The sequence below is a fragment of the Oncorhynchus kisutch genome, linkage group LG2 (assembly GCF_002021735.2).
Source record: "Oncorhynchus kisutch isolate 150728-3 linkage group LG2, Okis_V2, whole genome shotgun sequence".
NCBI classification, from domain to species: domain Eukaryota; kingdom Metazoa; phylum Chordata; class Actinopteri; order Salmoniformes; family Salmonidae; genus Oncorhynchus; species Oncorhynchus kisutch.
The window spans coordinates 66,443,228-66,464,323 of NC_034175.2; the positions used below are offsets into that span (position 1 = coordinate 66,443,228).

The 21,096-nt window shown below is 44.9% G+C and overlaps 1 protein-coding gene across 5 annotated transcripts in view; it reads right to left on the reverse strand.

Annotated features, from left to right (window-relative positions):
* Window positions 1–21,096, reverse strand: part of LOC109905043 (guanine nucleotide exchange factor DBS) — a 96,696-nt gene that overhangs the window by 65,184 nt on the left and 10,416 nt on the right. The window lies entirely within an intron of this gene.

Consider the following 21,096-nt stretch of genomic DNA (forward strand, 5'->3'; position numbering starts at 1 on the left):
GTTCTCAACTAGCCTACCTGGTTAAATAAAGGTGAAATAAAAAAAATAAAAAAAAATTGTGTCCCGCTACCCACCACCCGCAGACTCCTCTTTTACACTACTGCTACTCTCTGTTTATCATGCCCGTGCTTCCACACCTGCATGTCTTGCTGTTTGGGGTTTTAGGCTGGGTTTCTGTACAGCACTTTGAGATATCAGCTGATGTACGAAGGGCTATATAAATACATTTGATTTGATTTGATTTATCATATATGCATAGTCACTTTAACCATATCTACATGTACATACTACCTCAATCAGCCTGTATATAGCCTCGCTACTGTTACTCTGTTTATAATATGCATAGTCACTTTAACCATATCTACATGTACATACTACCTCAATCAGCCCGACTAACCACTTCTGTTATTTTATCCTGTCTTTTTCCTCTTTACTTATCTAATGTTCATCTAATACCTATTTCTTACTTAAAAATTGCACTGTTGGTTAGGGCATGTAAGTAAGCATTTCACTCTAAGGTGAACCTGTTGTATTCGGCGCACGGGATAAATAAACTGATTTGATTTGAATTTAATTTGAATGAAAGGAAATATAGTTTCATTTAAAGCAATTCAAAGAAATTCAACTGAGACATGAAGCACGAATGTCTCATTCTTTTGACAAATATTTTACTAAAAGCTTCTGCCACTTATTACTGGAAATAATACAGATACCATTTCTAATATTATTGTCAATGTATTATTATTTTTTTTCATTTTTGTCATAAGATTAGGTTGACCCCTTACATCCTGTAATGATGCATTCTGGGATTTTATATTTATTTATATTTAATGACATGTAAGAGAATGATTAATTATTATAAACCTACAAAGGAATCTTAGAATATTTCCAGACTACTGTAATTATTGAAAATGCATTTAAAGAGAATGAATCTTTAAAAAAAAATATAATGTTTCATCCAAATGTTTTACAAAGTATTGGTCACCATATGTCAGCATGTACTGTACAAACACTACTGTTCTAAAGTTTGGGGTCATTTTCCATGAAAACATACATGATATGAGTTGCAAAATGAATAGGAAATATGGTCAAGATGTTGATTTTTAATTGAAATAATAACTGTGTCCTTCAAACTTTGCTTTCGTCAAAGAATCCTCAGAAATTACAGCTTTGCAGACCTTTGGCATTCTAGTTGTCAATTTGTTGAGGAAATCTGCAGAGATTTCACACCATGCTTCCTGAAGCACCTCACACAAATTGGAATGGCTTGATGGCCACTTCTTACGTACCATACGGTCAAGCTGCTCCCACAACAGCTCAATAGGGTTGAGATCCCGTGACTGTGCTGGTCACTCCTCTGTCCAGTGTCTGTGTTATTTTGCCCATCTTAATCTTTTCTTTTTATTGGCCAGTCTCAGACATGGCTTTTTCTTTGCAACTCTGCCTCGAAGGCCACCATCCCGGAGTCACGTCTTCACTGTTGACGTTGAGACTGGTGTTTCGCTGTTACTATTTAATGAAGTTGCCAGTTGAGGACTTGTGAGGCGTCTGTTTCTCAAACTAGACACTCTAATGTGCTTTTCCTCTTGCTCAGTTGTGTACCGGGGCCTCCCACTCATCTTCCTTTCTGGTTAGGGCCAGTTTGCACTATTCTATGAAGGGAGTAGTACACAAGCGTTGTACGAGGTCTTCATTTTCTTGGCAATTTCTCGAATAGACTGACGAGTTTCAGAAGAAAGTTCTTTGTTTCTGGCCATTTTGAGCCTGTAATCGAACCCACAAATGCTGATGCTCCAGATACTCAACTAGTCTGAAGAAGGACCGTTTTATTGCTTCTTTAATCAGGACAAATGTTTTCAGCGGTGCTAACATAATTGCAAAAGGGTTTCTAATGATGAATTAGACTTTTAAAATGATAAACTTGGATTAGCTAACACAATGTGCCTATTGGAACACAGGAGTGATGGTTGCTGATATTGGGCCTCTGTACGCCTATGTAGATATTCATAGAAATCTGCTGTTTCCAGCTACAAAAGTAATTTACAACTTTAGCAATGTCTACACTGTATTTCTGATCAATTTGATGTTATTTTAATGGACAAAACATTTCTTTCAAAAACAAGGACATTTCTGAGTGACCACAAACTTTTGAACTGTAGTGCATGTATAGCGATGAACTTGTAAAAACAAAGGAGGAAGGGAAGTGCTGCTAAGGTACACAATAGTAGACAATAGTAGATAGTAGTAGTACACAATAGTAGACAATAGTAGATAGTAGTAGTACACAATAGTAGACAATAGTAGATAGTAGTAGTACACAATAGTAGACAATAGTAGATAGTAGTAGTACACAATAGTAGACAATAGTAGATAGTAGTAGTACACAATAGTAGACAATAGTAGATAGTAGTAGTACACAATAGTAGATTTTGGTAGACAGAAGCTGCTAAGGTACACAATAGTAGACAATAGTAGATAGTAGTAGTACACAATAGTAGATTTTGGTAGACAGAAGCTGCTAAGGTACACAATAGTAGACAATAGTAGATAGTAGTAGTACACAATAGTAGATTTTGGTAGACAGAAGCTGCTAAGGTACACAATAGTAGACAATAGTAGATAGTAGTAGTACACAATAGTAGATTTTGGTAGACAGAAGCTGCTAAGGTACACAATAGTAGACAATAGTAGATAGTAGTAGTACACAATAGTAGATTTTGGTAGACAGAAGCTGCTAAGGTACACAATAGTAGACAATAGTAGATAGTAGTAGTACACAATAGTAGATTTTGGTAGACAGAAGCTGCTAAGGTACACAATAGTAGATTTTGGTAGACAGAAGCTGCTACGGTACACAATACTAGGTTTTAGTAGACAGAAGCTGCTAAGGTACACAATACTAGGTTTTAGTATGCCAAGCCTTCCCTTACATCAGTTTAAGGGAAGGACCACTACAGTTACGTAACACTCCAACATTGATATTTTCTGAAGAAGAGCATACCTCCCTCTCTCTTCCCATATCCATTCATCCCATTCCCTCTACAGATAAAGTGAGAATTTTCATTGAAAGAGACATAAGGTATACCCTACGATGTCCAGAGCTTGCTGGTTTTCTGTTCTACCTGATAATTAATTGCACACACCTGGTGTCCCAGGGCTATGTCAGTCCCTGATTAGATGGAAAAAATGAAGAAAAAAACGCAGTGGAAGTAGCATTGAGGTTCCAGAGTTTGAGGGTTCTAGGGTTCTAGAGTTTGAGGGTTCTAGAGGTCACAAGGTCACAGAATCTCACGGCAAACAGAGAGATGGAAGGGGAGCTACAGTGAACATAGACCGTCTTTTCTGTGAGCTTCCTGGGTGTGTGTGTTCCTGCCACTTCAACACTATGTCAACACAGAGACTCTCCAAACTGACACGTTATACAAAAAATAAGCATTATCAGAGCAGCCAACTACAATATTATAAAGAACCAAAACAGCACATGATAGTCACTTCAACAATGTCCATGGTCTACTGTAAGCAACATGGGTCACACTTGATTTGTATAGTCCCATACATATGATCTGCAGATTGTTATACAGTACTATCTGTTGATAAACAGATGCTTGCTAAGGTTACGGTTAGGTTTAGAAAAGGGTTAGGGTAAGGGTTAAGGTTAGGGTAAGGTTTATGGTTAAGATAAGGGTTAAGGTTAGGGTAAGGTTTATGGTTAAGATAAGGGTTAAGGTTAGGGTTAGGGTAAGGTTTATGGTTAAGATAAGGGTTAAGATAAGGGTTAAGGTTAGGGTTAGGGTAAGGTTTATGGTTAAGATAAGGGTTAAGGTTAGGGTTGGGTTTAGAAAAGGGTTAGGGTAAGGGTTAAGGTTAGGGTAAGGTTTATGGTTAAGATAAGGGTTAAGGTTAGGGTTAGGTTTATGGTTAAGATAAGGGTTAAGGTTAGGGTTAGGGGAGACTTAGTTGAAATGTTGTTGACAGTTACTGAACATCTACTGAACATTTACAAACCATCTCCATGGGACTGTGCAGATAAAGTGTTACCTCAACATGTACACGGGTGTACAGACAGACAACCGACCAACCTAAAGACAGACAGTAAGACCAGCCAGTACCTGTCCTGTGCTCGAGCTCCAGCCAGCGTGGTGATGTCATGGTACACTCTGCTCAGAGGTATACCCAGCCAGGCTCACCTTCTCTGGGTACTCACACTGTTAACCGTTGTTGTAGACGTATCCAGAGACACACACCATCATGTCTGTCACTTTCTGTTTCCCTCTCTGTCTCTCTCTCTACAGACACACCCCCTTACACACATATACTCTGTAAGTATTGAAGCAGTGCTGTAAAGAGTCTTAGACCCCCCCCCCCCCCCGGCTCTTAGTTTGGCAATGTGGGGACCGATCAGGTGACATCCTCTGCCTCAGTGTATAACTGCACAGAGTTCTCTCACACACAGCATGTATCAAAAGATGAAGCAAAAAAAACGAAATATTGAATCACATAAATTCTAACATCCTGTTTGGGTGGGAGTGTACGCCTTGTGTCTTTTATGTGGAGGAGGCTATGGATTAGTTGGCTGAGTGTGTGATTCTCTCTCTCTGTGTGTCTCTATCTCTCTGTGTGTGCCTCTGTGTCTTTATCTCTCCCTCACTGTGTGTCTCTCTCTCTGTCTCTCTTACTCTCTCTCTGTCTCTCTCTCTCTCTCTGTGTCTCTCTCTCTCACTGTGTGTCTCTCTCTCTCTCTCTCTCTCTCTCTCTCTCTCTCTCTCTCTATCTCTCTCTGTCTCTCTCTGTCTCTCTCTCTCTCTCTGTCTCTCTCTCTCTCTCTCTCTCTCTGTGTCTCTCGCTCTCTCACTGTGTGTGTCTCTCTCTCTCTCTCTCTCTCTCTCTCTCTCTCTCTCTCTCTCTCTCTCTCTCTCAGTCTTTTGCTGGTATTACGTCTGTTATGCAGTATGTCCAAACACTGCAAAATCAATGGTTTTAACCAATCAGGAGTATAAGTGATTCCAGGACAGGAGGGGCTTATGATTCATCCCTCCCAGTCACTACACATGCATCATCTATTAAATCCCTCTCTGTGAAGACAGCAGCACAGACATACCCCACACAACATGCTGTGACATCACAGAGAGAGGTACATACAGTATATCTCACGGTTTATGGTGCTAGGTTGGTGACATCACAAGGAATATAGTCGTGATGCAAATGTTTAGATTATGAAGCAAATGTCAACAAAAATACATGCTTTGGTTAAGAATGTAAGGTTTGTGACATCACACAGAGAGGTTGTAACATCGCAGAAGAGCACTACTGATAGAAATGTAGGGTGTGTTTGTAAATTCAATCTGGAGTTTCAGAGTATGCTCAGAGTGCCCTCTGGGCGTTTGTAAATTCAATCTGGAGTTTCAGAGTATGCTCAGAGTGCCCTCTGGGCATTTGTAAATTCAATCTGGAGTTTCAGAGTATGCTCAGAGTGCCCTCTGGGCGTTTGTAAATTCAGAGCGTTTCGCTCTCGGAGCATTCAGAGTGCACACTAGACGCTCTGGCCGAGGAGTAGGATTGATCCGAGCCTTCTGACCTCACAGCGGAGAGTCAGGCATCCAAGCTAACTGGCTAACATTGTTATCCAGAGCGTTGGTGATTGTAACTGCTGCAGGCAACAATTTAATGACACTTTTTTTGCCGACTTTTACTGACACCGGTCATATTCAACAGGTGTTGAGCGTTAGTAAATTCACCAGTTATTCTGCGCTCTGGCACACTCAGGCGAGAGTGCTCTGAAATCGGAGTAGAATTTACTAACGTATCCGTAATGCTAGCGGTTGTGAAATCACAAAGAGAAGGGAACATAGCTACTGGTAAACATTTCTGTGACATCATAAAGAAAAGTGGGGATCAACTCAAAATTGCTGTTTAGTGACATCACAAAGATACTCTTGGTGCATGTGCACATAATGCCACTTTTAGGAAAGCCAGCTTGTGACATCACAGAGAGAGCAGCGATGTCTGTGATTGCTGTATGAGCCCATCACCCACCCAGACAGGCCAGGCTGTCTGCCCACTGTGTGGCTCAGCAGCTGATAACAGATATTGATTAAGAAGTATTGAGTGACTGATCACAGGAGCGAGACAAACGCTTCTCCCTTTTATCGTGGGACTTCAAAGCTGAATCCTAAGCTGAGGAAAAGAAGTAGAGACGACAGAGGAACAGGAACACCAGAAGTTAGAAAGGTGGGTTTCTGAAGGTTGGAAACTTCACGAGACTGAAACACGTTAATTAAATACCATATACACCCTTGTAATTGTCACTTTCTGTGACATCGGGTTTCTTCCCTAGCTGCTGGTTGGTTGGTTACTTATGCCCGGAGGTGATTGGACAGTCCCAGTGTTAGTCAAGCAGCTGCTGATACGAACACACAAACTTAGTAACAGCTCTCATCCATCCATCTTGCATACTTAGCATGGTGCCCTCTGACACACCAAGATACTCAGTCATCACGGTCCTGGCAGGTCCCACAAAGACATCATATCAATGCCCAGTACAATATATCATCAAACCTTCAGGGTGCAGGCCATTACAATAGGTGTGGCTGGCAGCAGGTACAGTTGAAGCAGGAACTTTACATACACTTAAGTTGGAGTCATTAAAACTCGTTTTTCAACCACTCCACAAATTTCTTGTTAACAAACTATAGTTTTGTCAAGTTGGTTAGGACATCTACTTTGTGCATGACACAAGTAATTTTTCCAACAATTGTTTACAGACAGATTATTTCACTTATAATTCACTGTGTCACAATTCTAGTGGGTCAGAAGTTTACATATACTAAATTGAATGTGCTTTTAAACAGCTTGGAAAATTCCAGAAAAGGATGTCATGGCTTTAGAAGCTTCTGATAGGCTAATTGACATCATTTGAATCAATTAGAGATGTACCTGTGGATGTATTTCAAGGCCTACCTTCAAACTCAGTGCCTATTTGCTTGACATCATGGGAAAATCAAAAGAAATCAGCCAAGACCTCAGAAAAAAACTGGAGACCTCTGGTTCATCCTAGGGAACAATTTCCAAATGCCTGAAGGTACTACGTTCATCTGTACAAACAATAGTACGCAAGTATAAACACCATAGGACCTGGCAGCTGTCATACCACTCAGGAAGGAGATGCTTTCTGTCTTCTAGAGATGAACGTACTTTGGTGCGAAAAGTGCAAATCAGTCCCAGAACAACAGAAAAAGACCTTATGAAGATGCTGGAGGAAACCGGTACAAAGTATCTACATCCACAGTAAAACGAGTCCTATATCAACATAACCTGAAAGGCCGCTCAGCAAGGAAGAAGCCACTGCTCCAAAAACACCATAAAAAAAGCCAGAATACGGTTTACAACTGCATATGGGGACAAAGATCGTACTTTTGGAGAAATGTCCTCTGGTCTGATGAAAGAAAAATAGAACTGTTTGGCCATAATGGCCATCATTATGTTTGGAGGAGAAAGGGGGAGGCAAGCCGAAGTTCACCATCCCAACCGTGAAGCACGGAGGTGGCAGCATCATGTTGTGGGGGTGCTTTGCTGCAGGAGGGACTGGTGCACTTCACAAAATAGATGGCATCAAGAGGGGGGAACATTATGTGGACATATTGAAGCCACATCTCAAGACATCAGTCAGGAAGTGAAAGCTTGGTCGCAAATGGGTCTTCCAAATGGACAATGACCCCAAGCATACTTCCAAAGTTGTGGCAAAATGGCTTACGGACAACAAAGTCAAGGTATTTTAGTGGCCATCACAAATCCCTGACCTCAATCCCAAAGAACATTTGTGAGCAGAACTGAAAAAGCATGTGCGAGCAAGGAGGCCTACAAACCTGTCTCAGTTACACCAGCTCTGTCAGGAGGAATGGGCAAAAATTCATTGTGGGAAGCTTGTGGAAGGCTACCCAAAACGTTTGACCCAAGTTAAACAATTTAAAGGCAATGCTACCAAATACTAATTGAGTGTATGTACACTTCTGACCCACTGGGAATGTGATGAAAGAATTAATAACTGAAATAAATCATTCTCTCTGCTATTATTCTGACATTTCACATTCTTAAAATAAAGTGGTGATCCTAACCGACCTAAAAGAGGGAATTTTTACTAGGACTAAATGTCAGGAATGGTGAAAAACTGAGTTAAAATTTATTTGGCTAAGGTGTATGTAAACTTCCGATTTCAACTGTATATCAGGTGTTGAGTCCCACCAGGAATACAGAGCATAGATACTGACATAAAGATAGATTCTACCTCTGGACACAGAAACCATTAGAGGTCCTGGATCTCTGTCTCCACCATCTTTCTCCACCTCTCTGTCTCCACCTCTCTGTCTCCACCATCTATCTCCACCTCTCTGTCTCTACCTCTCTGTCTCCACCATCTATCTCCACCTCTCTGTCTCCACCTCTCTGTCTCCACCATCTATCGCCACCTCTCTGTCTCCACCTCTCTGTCTCCACCTCTCTGCCTCCACCTCTCTGCCTCCACCTCTCTGCCTCCACCTCTCTGTCTCCACCTCTCTGCCTCCACCTCTCTGCCTCCACCTCTCTGCCTCTAGGAACGTCAGCCAGTATCAGTGATAATGTCACAATAACATACAGAGTAACGCAGGAGGATGATGTGGCAAAAAGAGTGGATTTCTGACAAATGTTTTTGAGGCAGGTTTGGTTTAGCCATAGTGCAGAAGGAGAATTAGAGTCACATGTCACTCTCTCTTTAGGTGGTCTGAATGGGCCAGACCCTGGTTCAGGCCTCCCCGAAGACAATCAGATAAGACCACATCCTCACTACACAGGAAATCAAACATCTGTCCACTAATAGCCCACATCCATTATGTGTTTATGTGTGTTGCTCGGACTTATTTTCTTCAGAACGAGGAGTACATTTGCAAATAGACGTTTCTGTTATTGTAACCCAGGAACTATGCGCGCACACACACACACACACACACACACACACACACACACACACACACACACACACACACACACACACACACACACACACACACACACACACACACACACACACACACACACACACACACACACACACAGAGAGGCTAAACCTGGGTTTACTGTACAGTTCATGTTTGTGTGTGAGGAGTCAAACATTAGTGGGTCAGTCACACTAATGATCTTTCCATGACAGACTGACCAGGTGAATCCAGGTGAAAGCTATGGTTCCTTATTGATGTCACTTGTTAAATCCACTTCAAATCAGTGTAGATGAAGTGGAGGAGACAGGTTAAAGACATGGATTGTGTATGTGTGAGGGTGAATGGACAAGACAAAAGATTGCAGTGCATTTGAACGGGGTATGGTAGGAGTATGGTACACAGTATTAAATGAACCCATTGTTTCACAGCATCTGGTTCCTCTTCTGTATGGTCATGTTGATTTGATCCTGTTCCTCTTTCCATGGCTTCCTCATGTATAGATTTTACAACATCATGGCTAAGTCCTAAATCACAGGATCACACACTTATCCCCACATATGGCACTACTATTGACCCAGGACTCAAGTAGTGTTCAAAAGTAGTGTTCTAAAGTAGTGTTCTAAAGTAGTGCACTACACTACCGGTCAAAAGTTTTAGGACACCTACTCATTCAAGGGTTTTTCTTTATTTGTACTATTTTCTACATGGTAGAATAATAGTGAAGACATCAATACACATATGGAATCATGTAGTAACCAAAAAAGTGTTAAACAAATCAAAATATATTTTATATTTCAGATTCTTCAAATAGCCACCCTTTGCCTTGATGACAGCTTTGCACACTCTTGGCATTCTCTCAACCAGCTTCTCCTGGAATGCCTTTCCAACAGTTTTGAAGAGTTCCCAACTATGCTGAACACTTGTTGGCTGTTTTTTCTTCACTCTGCGGTCTGACTCATCCCAAACCATCTCAATTGGGTTGAGGTCAGGGTATTGTGGAGGGCAGGTCATCTGATGCAGCACTCCATCACCCTCCTTCTTGGTCAATTAGCCCTTACACAGCCTGGAGGTGTGTTGGGTCATTGTCTTGTTGAAAAACAAATGATAGTCTCACTAAGCCCAAACCAGATGGGATGGCGTATTGCTGCAGAATGCTGTGGTAGCCATGCTGGTTAAGTGTGCCTTAAATTCTAAATAAATCTCAGACAGTGTCACCAGCAAAACACCCTCACACCATCACACCTCCTCCTCCATGCTTCATGGGGCGAACCACACATACGGAGATCAAACGTTCACCTACACTGCGTCTCTCAAAGACACAGCGGTTGGAACCAAAAATCCCCAATTTGGAGGACAAATTTCCACTGCTCGTGTTTCTTGGCCCAAGCAAGCCTCTTCTTATTATTGGTGTCCTTTAGTAGTGGTTTCTTTGCAGCAATTTGACCATGAAGGCCCGATTCACGCAGTCTCCTTTGAACAGTTGATGTGGAGATGTGTGTTACTTGAACTCTGTGAAGCATTTATTTGGGCTGCAATTTCTGAGGCTGGTAACTCTAATGAATGAACTTATCCTCTGCAGCAGTGGTAACTCTGGGTCCTTTCCTGTGGCGGTCCTCATGAGAGCCAGTTTCATCATAGCGCTTCATGGTTTTGCGACTGCACTTGAAATTTTCCGGATTAACTGACCTTCATGCCTTAATAAAGTAATGATGAACTGTTGTTTCTCTTTGCTTATTTGAGCTGTTCTTGCCATAATATGGACTTGGTCTTTTACCAAATAGGGCTATCTTCTGTATACCATCTCTACCTTGTCACAACACAAATGACTGACTCAAACGCATGAAGAAGGAAAGAAATTCAACAAATTAACTTTTAAAAAGGCACACATGTTAATTGAAATTCACTCCAGGTGACTACCTCATGAAGCTGGATAAGAGAATGCCAAGAGTGTGCAAAGCTGTCATCAACGCAAAGGGTAGCTTTTTGAAGAATCTCAAATCTCAAATATATATATTTGTTTAACACTTTTTTGGTTACTACATGATTCCATATGTGTTATTCCATAGTTTTGATGTTTTCACAATTTTTCTACAATGTAGAAAATAGTACAACTAATGAAAAACCCTTGAATGAATAGCTGTTCTAAAACTTTTGACCGGTAGTGTACATGATGAATACAAGGTTTGAGTGCTCTGGTCATGATGACACTGAAGGAATTATTAAATGCATCAATGTCAACACTGGATTTCCATAGCCACAGTGGACAGATAAAATACATATGGACATTTCCTTGTCATCCACAACACAGAGTCTGTAGAGAGGGATTCAAATGAGATGGGAGAGAGAAAAAACAAGAGGGAGAAAATAGATCCTTCACATAAAGACTGATCACAGCCAAAACAGAGAGAGGAATAGAGAGATTTAGTCGACCAGAGACATACGGTCAGGGGAAAAGAGAGTTGGAAGTTAAAACGGAGAGGTGGTGAGAGAGACAGATGCCGGTGAGAGAAAGAGAACGAGAGAGCAAGAGACAGAGAGAGTGAAAGAGAGAGAAAGGGAGAGAGAGTGAAAGAGAGAGAGAGACGGAAAGAGAGCTGTGCTGTAACACTCACATTGTAACCAGTAGCAGCAGGAGAAACAGTGGTATCTCTCTACCTCCTCCAGAGAAATCCCAACAGACGTTCCTCTTTCCCCTCCATTGGCCTCAAACACACCTTCAACTCTCCCTCCATACTTCTGCTATTTGTCTCTCCCTCCATCCATCCTCCAGATTCCACTCTCTCTCCCCCTCCACCTATATCCTTGTATCTATCTCCGTCCCTCCCTTCATATTTTGCCATTAACATATATCTGACAGCTCCTTCATGTGTGATTCCTACACTCTCTCCCCTGAGAGACCTTGGGTCTAAACATTCACTTCTGTTCAAAAGTTTGGGGTCACTTAGATATGTCCTTGTTTTTCAAAGAAAAGCATAAAAATAATTAACATCAAATTGATCAGAAATACAGTGTAGACATTGTTAATGTAGTAAATGGAATATCTACATAGGCGTACAGAGGCCCATTATCAGCAACCATCACTCACTCCTGTGTTCCAATGGCACGTTGTGTTAGCTAATCCAAGTTTATCATTTTAAAAAGGCTAATTGATCATTATAAAATCCTGCAATTATGTTAGCACAGCTGAAAACTGTTGTTCTGATTAAAGAAGCAATAAAACTGTCCTTCTTTAGACTAGTTGAGTATCTGGAGCATCAGGCTTTGTGGGTTCGATTACAGGCTCAAAATGCCCAGAAACAAAGACCATTCTTCTGAAACTCATCAGTCTATTCTTGTTCTGAGAAATGAAGGCTATTCCATGCGAGAAATTAAGATTTCGTACAACACTGTGTACTACTCCCTTCACAGAACAGCGCAAACTGGATCTAACCAGAATAAAAAGAGGAGTGGAGGCCCCGGTGCACAACTGAGCAAGAGGACAAATACATTAGAGTGTCTAGTTTGAGAAACAGATGCCTCACAAGTCCTCAACTGGCAGCTTCATTAAATAGTACCCGCAAAACACCAGTCTCAACGTCAACAGTGAAGAGGCAACTCCGGGATGCTGGCCTTGTAGGCATTCCAGCAACACCATTCAAAGAAAGAGGCTATTCTATCTGTCTATCTGTCTGTCTGTCTGTCTGTCTGTCTGTCTGTCTGTCTGTCTGTCTGTCTGTCTGTCTGTCTGTCTGTCTGTCTGTCTGTCTGTCTGTCTGTCTGTCTGTCTGTCTGTCTGTCTGTCTGTCTCTCTCCAACTATCTCAATCAAAGAGTGCATTCTTCCAAAACCATTCAAAGACCTGATTCTAAACGGACTTCTCAATGACAGATACTGTTCTGACAAAATGTAGTCATTCAGAGGCTATTGATAGATGGCTTGTTAAAAGATTCCATTCTACCACAAATGAGGCCATTCTTACCCATTCTATTTAAATTATCAAACTATTATCTGGCCCTATATACAGGCGCTGTAGTCGTAAAACAGTTAGGTCTCAAATGTTATACAAAACCAAATGAACGTGTTTGTGTGAGAGACGTGTGTTTGCTCTGTGACCCGGGGACAGGGGTGGCTGAGGTTAGTAGTGTCAGTCATAAAGACAGAGACAAGTACGCTGATCCAATGCCTCCACTATCTGGAGATGGAGACGGAGAGGGGTGGACTACTGTGGTATTTAAGCTTTGCAATAAAGTAATGAATAATGAAGGGTGAAGAGGGAGAAAGAGAAAGAGAGTGAGAGAGGTAGTGAGTGAGAGAGGTAGTGAGTGAGAGAGGTAGTGAGTGAGTGAGGTAGTGAGTGAGTGAGGTAGTGAGTGAGTGAGGTAGTGAGTGAGATAGGTAGTGACTGAGTGAGAGAGGTAGTGAGTGAGAGAGGTAGTGAGTGAGAGGTAGTGAATGAGAGGTAGTGAGTGATAGAGGTAGTGAGTGAGAGAGATAGTTAGTTAGTGAGAGAGGTAGTTAGTGAGAGAGGTAGTGAGTGAGAGAGGTAGTTAGTGAGAGAGGTAGTGAGTGAGAAGTAGTGAGTGAGAGGTAGTGAGTGAGAGAGGTAGTTAGTTAGTGAGAGAGGTAGTTAGTTAGTGAGAGAGGTAGTTAGTGAGAGAGGTAGTGAGTGAGAGAGGTAGTTAGTGAGTGAGAGGTAGTTAGTGAGTGAGAGGTAGTGAGTGAGAGGTAGTGAGTGAGAGAGGTAGTGAGTGAGAGAGAGTTAGTTAGTGAGAGGTAGTGAGTGAGACGTAGGTAGTGAGAGAGGTAGTTAGTGAGAGAGGTAGTGAGTGAGAGAGGTAGTTAGTGAGAGAGGTAGTGAGTGAGAGGTAGTGTGTGAGAGGTAGTGAGTGAGAGAGGTAGTGAGTGAGTGAGAGAGGTAGTGAGTGAGAGAGGTAGTGAGTGAGAGAGATAGTTAGTGAGAGAGGTAGTGAGTGAGAGAGGTAGTTAGTGAGAGAGGTAGTGAGTGAGAGGTAGTGAGTGAGAGAGGTAGTTAGTTAGTGAGAGAGGTAGTGAGTGAGAGAGGTAGTTAGTTAGTGAGAGAGGTAGTTAGTTAGTGAGAGAGGTAGTGAGTGAGAGAGGTAGTTAGTTAGTGAGAGAGGTAGTTAGTGAGAGAGGTAGTTAGTTAGTGAGAGAGGTAGTGAGTGAGAGAGGTAGTTAGTTAGTGAGAGAGGTAGTTAGTGAGAGAGGTAGTGAGTGAAAGAGAGAAAGAGAGACTTATTTCACAAAGTCTCTATTCACGAACCTTGGAAGGAAGGTGGTGACAGTATTTCCCCCCTTTTTTCCCCCCTACTCTGCAACACAGAGCTCTGAAACCCAGGGGGACATTTCAGGGTTAATACGACAGGTGGGTTTAACAGAGATAATGGTTTTAACAGAGCTGCTGGGGGAGGAGACACATGTAGTACAAACATACATCAACCCCTTCCATTTCATACAGCCCATAATGTTGACTACTGGGGAACAGAGAGAGGTTGCAATGAGCAGTGACATTTAGTGAGAGCCAGACTCAGTCACTCTAAATATCTACAAGACCTTCATGGAGAAAGAAACTGGTACACATTAACAAGAGTCATGGAGCAAGCTGCATACATTTCAGCAAGGCAAGGTTATACATGCAGTGGAGCATCACTGTAGACTCACACAGACACAGACACACACACACACACACACACACACACACACACACACACACACACACACACACACACACACACACACACACACACACACACACACACACACACACACACAGCTAAGACCAAAACTGACTCACTCGATCTCAGTGGCACCAGGGGTATCTTTTCCCCACTGCAGCTTCTCCGACTCAGAGGGCTCTTCCTGGGCTTCCTCAGCATGTCTCTCCCCCTGTCTTGAGGCCTGGATCCGGAGGTTCTCTACTGATGTTATCACTACAGTATCCACTATTTCAAACTACTCCCACTGTGCAACTACTATAAAAATACCCTCATAATAGTTAACTTGTATTGCTTCTAACACTGTGCTTTGCTAATTCTCTCCCAAACTGTGCTGTACCACTGGCACTGCTACCACATGATGTATAACAACCATGCAGTTAGTGCTCTGTGGACCGTGTTAAATCCTACTGCTCAGACTACTGCTTGTCTCCTTTTATATTTGTTAAAGGGTCCCAGGGTAACTTGGGATAGGACTCTACACACACCCTAGTGGGGAGCAGGGAAGCCCACAGGAAACCCTGTGATGATCTGGGCTCGCTGCTCTAAAGAAATCCAGCCAGGCTTTCAAGCCTCGAGGAAATGACCCACGAAACACACACACTCTCTCCTACCGTTCCACTTCCAGTCCGTCCAAGAGTTGGCTGGCTGTGGGGGTGAAGGGGGAGGCCAGGCCAGAGATGTCCAGGCTCTGGATCATCTGACTCAGTCTGTTCATGATCCGGGTTGGCACCTCGCCTTCCCCTTCCAGCAGAAACTCATGCACAGACATGAGGGAACGCGCTGCTCCCACACTCACAGAAACACACACATCCAGAGGTACCCTGACAGAGATACAGGCAGACCGCTCCGAAAACTCACCCCAAGAGGTCCTTGTCCGATACACACACACACACACACAAAGATCTGGCTCTGTTGCGATGTACTATCACTCACAGGAGTGATTCAGCACACACTCACATGCAGGCTGCGAGGAGAGGTGTGGATTTAGCCTACTATATTGCACACAGGCCAACGTACAGTAAAGTCCAGGTAGAGATCATATACGCAGCCAGAAACAAAATGTCCAGTTCCATCCAAGATGAGCCAACCTGAGCCGAGCCAGCCTGAGCCGAGCCAACCTGAGCCGAGCCAACCTGAGCTGAGCCAACCTGAGCCGAGGCAAAGTGCTCTGAGTCCGTCTGTCACTTCTGCCTCAACCAGGACTGACTGATCTGCAACGTGCCCGACACTGAACATCATCACGACCGAGCTGTCAATAGCTCAGGGAGCCAGAGTGCAGCACATACACTTTGAGAGCGAAGGATGAAAGAGAGGGAGAGAGGAGAGAGGAGGAGAGGAGGAGGAGAGGAGGTGGAGAGGGGGAGGAGAGAAGAGGAGAGGAGGAGGAGAGGAGGAGGAGAGAAGAGGAGAGAGGAGGAGAGGAGGAGAAGAGAAGAGGAGAGGAGGAGGAGAGAAGAGGAGAGAGGAGGAGAGAAGAGGAGAGGAGGAGGAGAGAAGAGGAGAGGAGGAGGAGAGAAGAGGAGAGGAGGAGGAGAGGAGGAGGAGAGAAGAGGAGAGAGGAGGAGAGGAGGAGGAGAGAAGAGGAGAGGAGGAGGAGAGAAGAGGAGAGAGGAGGAGAGGAGGAGGAGAGAAGAGGAGAGGAGGAGGAGAGAAGAGGAGAGAGGAGGAGAGAAGAGGAGAGGAGGAGGAGAGAAGAGGAGAGGAGGAGGAGAGAAGAGGAGAGAAGAGGAGAGAAGAGAGAGAAGAGGAGGAGGAGAGAAGAGAGAGCGGAGAGGAGGAGGAGAGAAGTGGAGAGAAGAGGAGAGGGAGAGGAGAGAAGTGGAAAGAAGAGGAGAGAAGAGGAGAGGAGGAGGGAGAGAAGAGGAGAGGAGGAGGAGAGAAGAGGAGAGAAGAGGAGAGGAGAGGTGGAGGAGAGGAAAGAAGAGGAGAGAAGAGGAGAGGAGGAGGAGAGAAGAGGAGAGAAGAGGAGAGAAGAGGAGAGAAGAGGAGAGGAGAGGAGAGGAGAGGAGAGGAGAGGAGAGGAGAGGAGAGGAGAGGAGAGGAGAGGAGAGGAGAGGAAGAGGAGAGGAGAGGAGAGGGAGAGAAGAGGAGAGAAGAGGAGAGAAGAGGAGAGGAGGAGGAGAGAATAGAAGAGGAGAGGTGGAGGAGAGAAGAGGAGATAAGAGGAGAGAAGAGGAGAGGAGGAGGAGAGAAGAGGAGAGGAGGAGAGAAGAGGAGAGGAGACGAGAGGAGAGAAGTGAGAGAAGAGGAGAGAAGAGGAGAGGAGGAGAGAAGTGGAGAGAAGAGGAGAGGAGAGAAGTGGAGAGAAGAGGAGAGAAGAGGAGAGAAGAGGAGAGGAGGAGGAGAGAAGAGGAGAGAAGTGGAGATAAGAGGAGAGGAGGAGGAGAGAAGAGGAGAGAAGAGGAGATAAGAGAAGAGGAGAGGAGAAGGGAGGAGAGGAGAGGAGAGGAGAGGAGAGGAGAGGAGAGGAGAGGAGAGGAGAGGAGAGGAGAGGAGAGGAGAGGAGAGGAGAGGAGAGGAGAGGAGAGGAGAGGAGAGGAGAGGAGAGGAGAGGATGAGGAGAGAAGAGGAGAGGAGAGGAGGAGAGAAGAGGAGATAAGAGGAGAGGAGGAGAGAAGAGGAGAGAAGTGGAGAGAAGAGGAGAGAAGAGAAGTGGAGAGAAGAGGAGAGAAGAGGAGAGGAGGAGGAGAGAAGTGGAGAGAAGAGGAGAGGAGAGAAGAGGAGAGAAGAGGAGAGGTGGAGGAGAGAAGAGGAGATACGAGGAGAGAAGAGGAGAGAAGAGGAGAGGAGAGGAGAGGAGAGAAGAGGAGAGGAGGAGGAGAGAAGAGGAGATAAGAGGAGAGAAGAGGAGAGAAGAGGAGAGGAGGAGGAGAGAAGAGGAGAGGAGGAGGAGAGAAGAGGAGAGGAGAGGAGAGAAGTGGAGAGGAGAGGAGAGGAGAGGAGAGGAGAGGAGAGGAGAGGAGAGGAGAGGAGAGGAGAGGAGAGGAGAGGAGAGGAGAGGAGAGGAGAGGAGAGGAGAGGAGAGGAGAGAAGGAGAGAAGAGGAGAGAAGAGGAGAGGAGGAGGATGAGAGAAGAGGAGAGAAGAGGAGATAAGAGGAGAGGAGGAGAGAAGAGGAGAGGAGGAGGAGAGAAGAGGAGAGAAGAGGAGAGAAGAGGAGAGGAGGAGAGAAGAGGAGAGAAGGAGGAGAGAAGAGGAGAGAAGAGGAGATAAGAGGAGAGGAGGAGAGAAGAGGAGAGGAGGAGGAGAGAAGAGGAGAGAAGAGGAGAGAAGAGGAGAGGAGGAGAGAAGAGGAGAGAAGGAGGAGAGAAGAGGAGAGAAGAGGAGAGGTGGAGGGGTAGAAATATAGGGCAGCCATTTAAGCACAAATCCCCTTCTGCTGGGGTTAATTATACAGCCATCACTTCTTCTGCTCTAATCTCTCTCCCTCTCTCTCCCCTCCCTCTCTCCCTCCTCCCTCCGTGTCCAGTCTATCCCTTGTCCCATGGTGAAATGCGAACACAATCAGTCATGCTAGTGAATCACACACGGCTCAATAGTTCAATGAAGGCTCTGGACTACTAGAGGACTTAAATGTTCAGTTGAGAAAGCTGAGAAGTGCTGTGACTAGTCATTGACTGGGGGAGCTGGTCAAATTGGAAGACTAGCTTTCTCTACTGTTATTGTGAATAGTTGATGAGGAAAATGGCAGCTGCTGAGAGTTTGGGTATTAGACATATAAACTAGGAATAAGTGTTACTAGTTAGTCAGGGTTATTAGTCAGTCAGGGTTATTAGTTGGTCAGGGTTATCAGTCAGTCAGGGTTATTAGTTAGTCAGTGTTAGTAGTCAGCCAGGGTTATTAGTTAGTCAGGGTTATTAGTTAGTCAGTGTTATTAGTTGGTCAGGGTTATTAGTCAGCCAGGGTTATTAGTTAGTCAGTGTTATTAGTTAGTCAGGGTTATTAGTTAGTCGGTGTTATTAGTCAGCCAGGGTTATTAGTCAGCCAGGGTTATTAGTTAGTCAGGGTTATTAGTTAGTCATGGTTATTAGTTAGTCAGTGTTATTAGTTAGTCAGGGTTATTAGTTAGTCAGTGTTATTAGTTAGTCAGGGTTATTAGTTAGTCAGTGTTATTAGTTAGTCGGGGTTATTAGTTAGTCAAGGTTATTAGTCAGTCGGTGTTATTAGTTAGTCAGGGTTATTAGTTTGTCGGGGTTATTAGTCAGCCAGGGTTATTAGTCAGTCCGGGTTATTAGTTAGTCAGGGTTATTAGTCAGTCAGTGTTATTAGTCAGCCAGGGTTATTAGTTAGTCAGTGTTATTAGTTAGTCAGGGTTATTAGTCAGCCAGGGTTATTAGCAGTAGGGGACAGGCAAGCTGACAGACTGTGCTTCCTGCTCCTGTTGTGCTACTGGCTTTGAATACAGATGAGAGGAGCTGCCTCTCTCTCCCATACTGATGAGAACATTGCAGAGAAGGAAAAAGGCACACCACACCATCACCCTCCCACTCTATACCCTCTCCTCTCTCTCTCATCACCCTCCCACTCTATACCCTCTCCTCTCTCTCTCATCACCCTCCCACTCTATACCCTCTCCTCTCTCTCTCATCACCCTCCCACTCTATACCCTCTCCTCTCTCTCTCATCACCCTCCCACTCTATACCCTCTCCTCTCTCTCTCATCACCCTCCCACTCTATACCCTCTCACTCTATACCCTCTCCTCTCTCTCTCATCAACCTCCCACTCTATACCCTCTCACTCTATACCCTCTCCTCTCATCACCCACCCTCTCTATACCCTCTCACTCTATACCCTCTCTATCACACTCCCACTCTATACCCTTTCCTCTCCATCCCCCTCCCATGGTATAACCTCTCCCTTTCCATCACCCTCCCACTAAATACCCTCTCCATCACCGTCCCACTAAATACCCTCTCTCTCTCCATCACCTACCCTCTCTATACCCTCTCACTCTATACCTTCTCTATCACACTCCCACTAAATACCCTCTCCATCCCCCTCCCATGGTATAACCTCTCCCTCTCCATCACCCTCCCACTCTAAACCCTCTCCATCACCCTCCACTCTCTACCCTCTCCTCTCTCTCTCCATCACCCTCCCACTCTATACACTCTCCTCTCTCTCTCATCACCCTCCCACTCTATGCACTCTCCTCTCTATCACCCTCTCACTCGATACCCTCTCCTGTCTCTCTCATCACCCTCCTGCTCTATACCCTCTCTTCTCTCCATCACCCTCCCACTCTCAACCCCCAACTCTCCTCTCCATCCCCATCTCACTCTATACCCTCTCCTCTCTCCATCACCCTCTCACTCTACACCCCCAACTCTCCTCTCCATCCCCATCTCACTCTATACCCTCTCCTCTCCTCTGATCACCCTCCCACTCTATACCCTCTCCTCTCACCATCACCCTCCCACTCTCAACCCCCTCCTCTCTCCATCACTCTCCCACTTGATACCCTCTCCTGTCTCTCTCATCACCCTCCTGCTCTATACCCTCTCTTCTCTCCATCACCCTCCCACTCTCAACCCCCAACTCTCCTCTCCATCCCCATCTCACTCTATACCCTCTCCTCTCTCCATCACCCTCTCACTCTACACCCCCAACTCTCCTCTCCATCCCCATCTCACTCTATACCCTCTCCTCTCCTCTGATCACCCTCCCACTCTATACCCTCTCCTCTCACCATCACCCTCCCACTCTCAACCCCCTCCTCTCTCCATCACTCTCCCACTCTATACCCTGTCCTCTCTCCATCACCCTCCCACTCTCAACCCCCTCCTCTCTCCATCACCCTCCCACTCTCAACCCTCTCCTCTCTCCATCACCCTCCCACTCTCAACCCCCTCCTCTCTCCATCACCCTCCCACTCTATACCCTCTCCTCTCTCCATCACCCTCCCACTCTATACCCTCTCCTCTCTCCATCACCCTCCCACTCTATACCCTCTCCTCTCTCCATCAACCTCCCACTCTATACCCTCTCCTGTTTCCATCACCCTCTTGCTCTATACCCTCTCCTCTCTCCACCACCCTCCCACTATATACCCTCTCCTCTCTCCATCACCCTCCCACTCTGTACCGTCTCATCACCCTCCAACTCTATATCCTCTCCTCTCACTCTCCGTCACCCTCCCACTCTATACCCTCTCCTCTCTCCATCACCCTCCCACTCTCAACCCCCTCCTCTCTCCATCACCCTCCCACTCTATACCCTCTCCTCTCTCCATCACCCTCCCACTCTATACCCTCTCCTCTCTCCATCAACCTCCCACTCTATACCCTCTCCTGTTTCCATCACCCTCCCACTATATACCCTCTCCTCTCTCCATCACCCTCCCACTCTGTACCGTCTCATCACCCTCCAACTCTATATCCTCTCCTCTCACTCTCCGTCACCCTCCCACTCT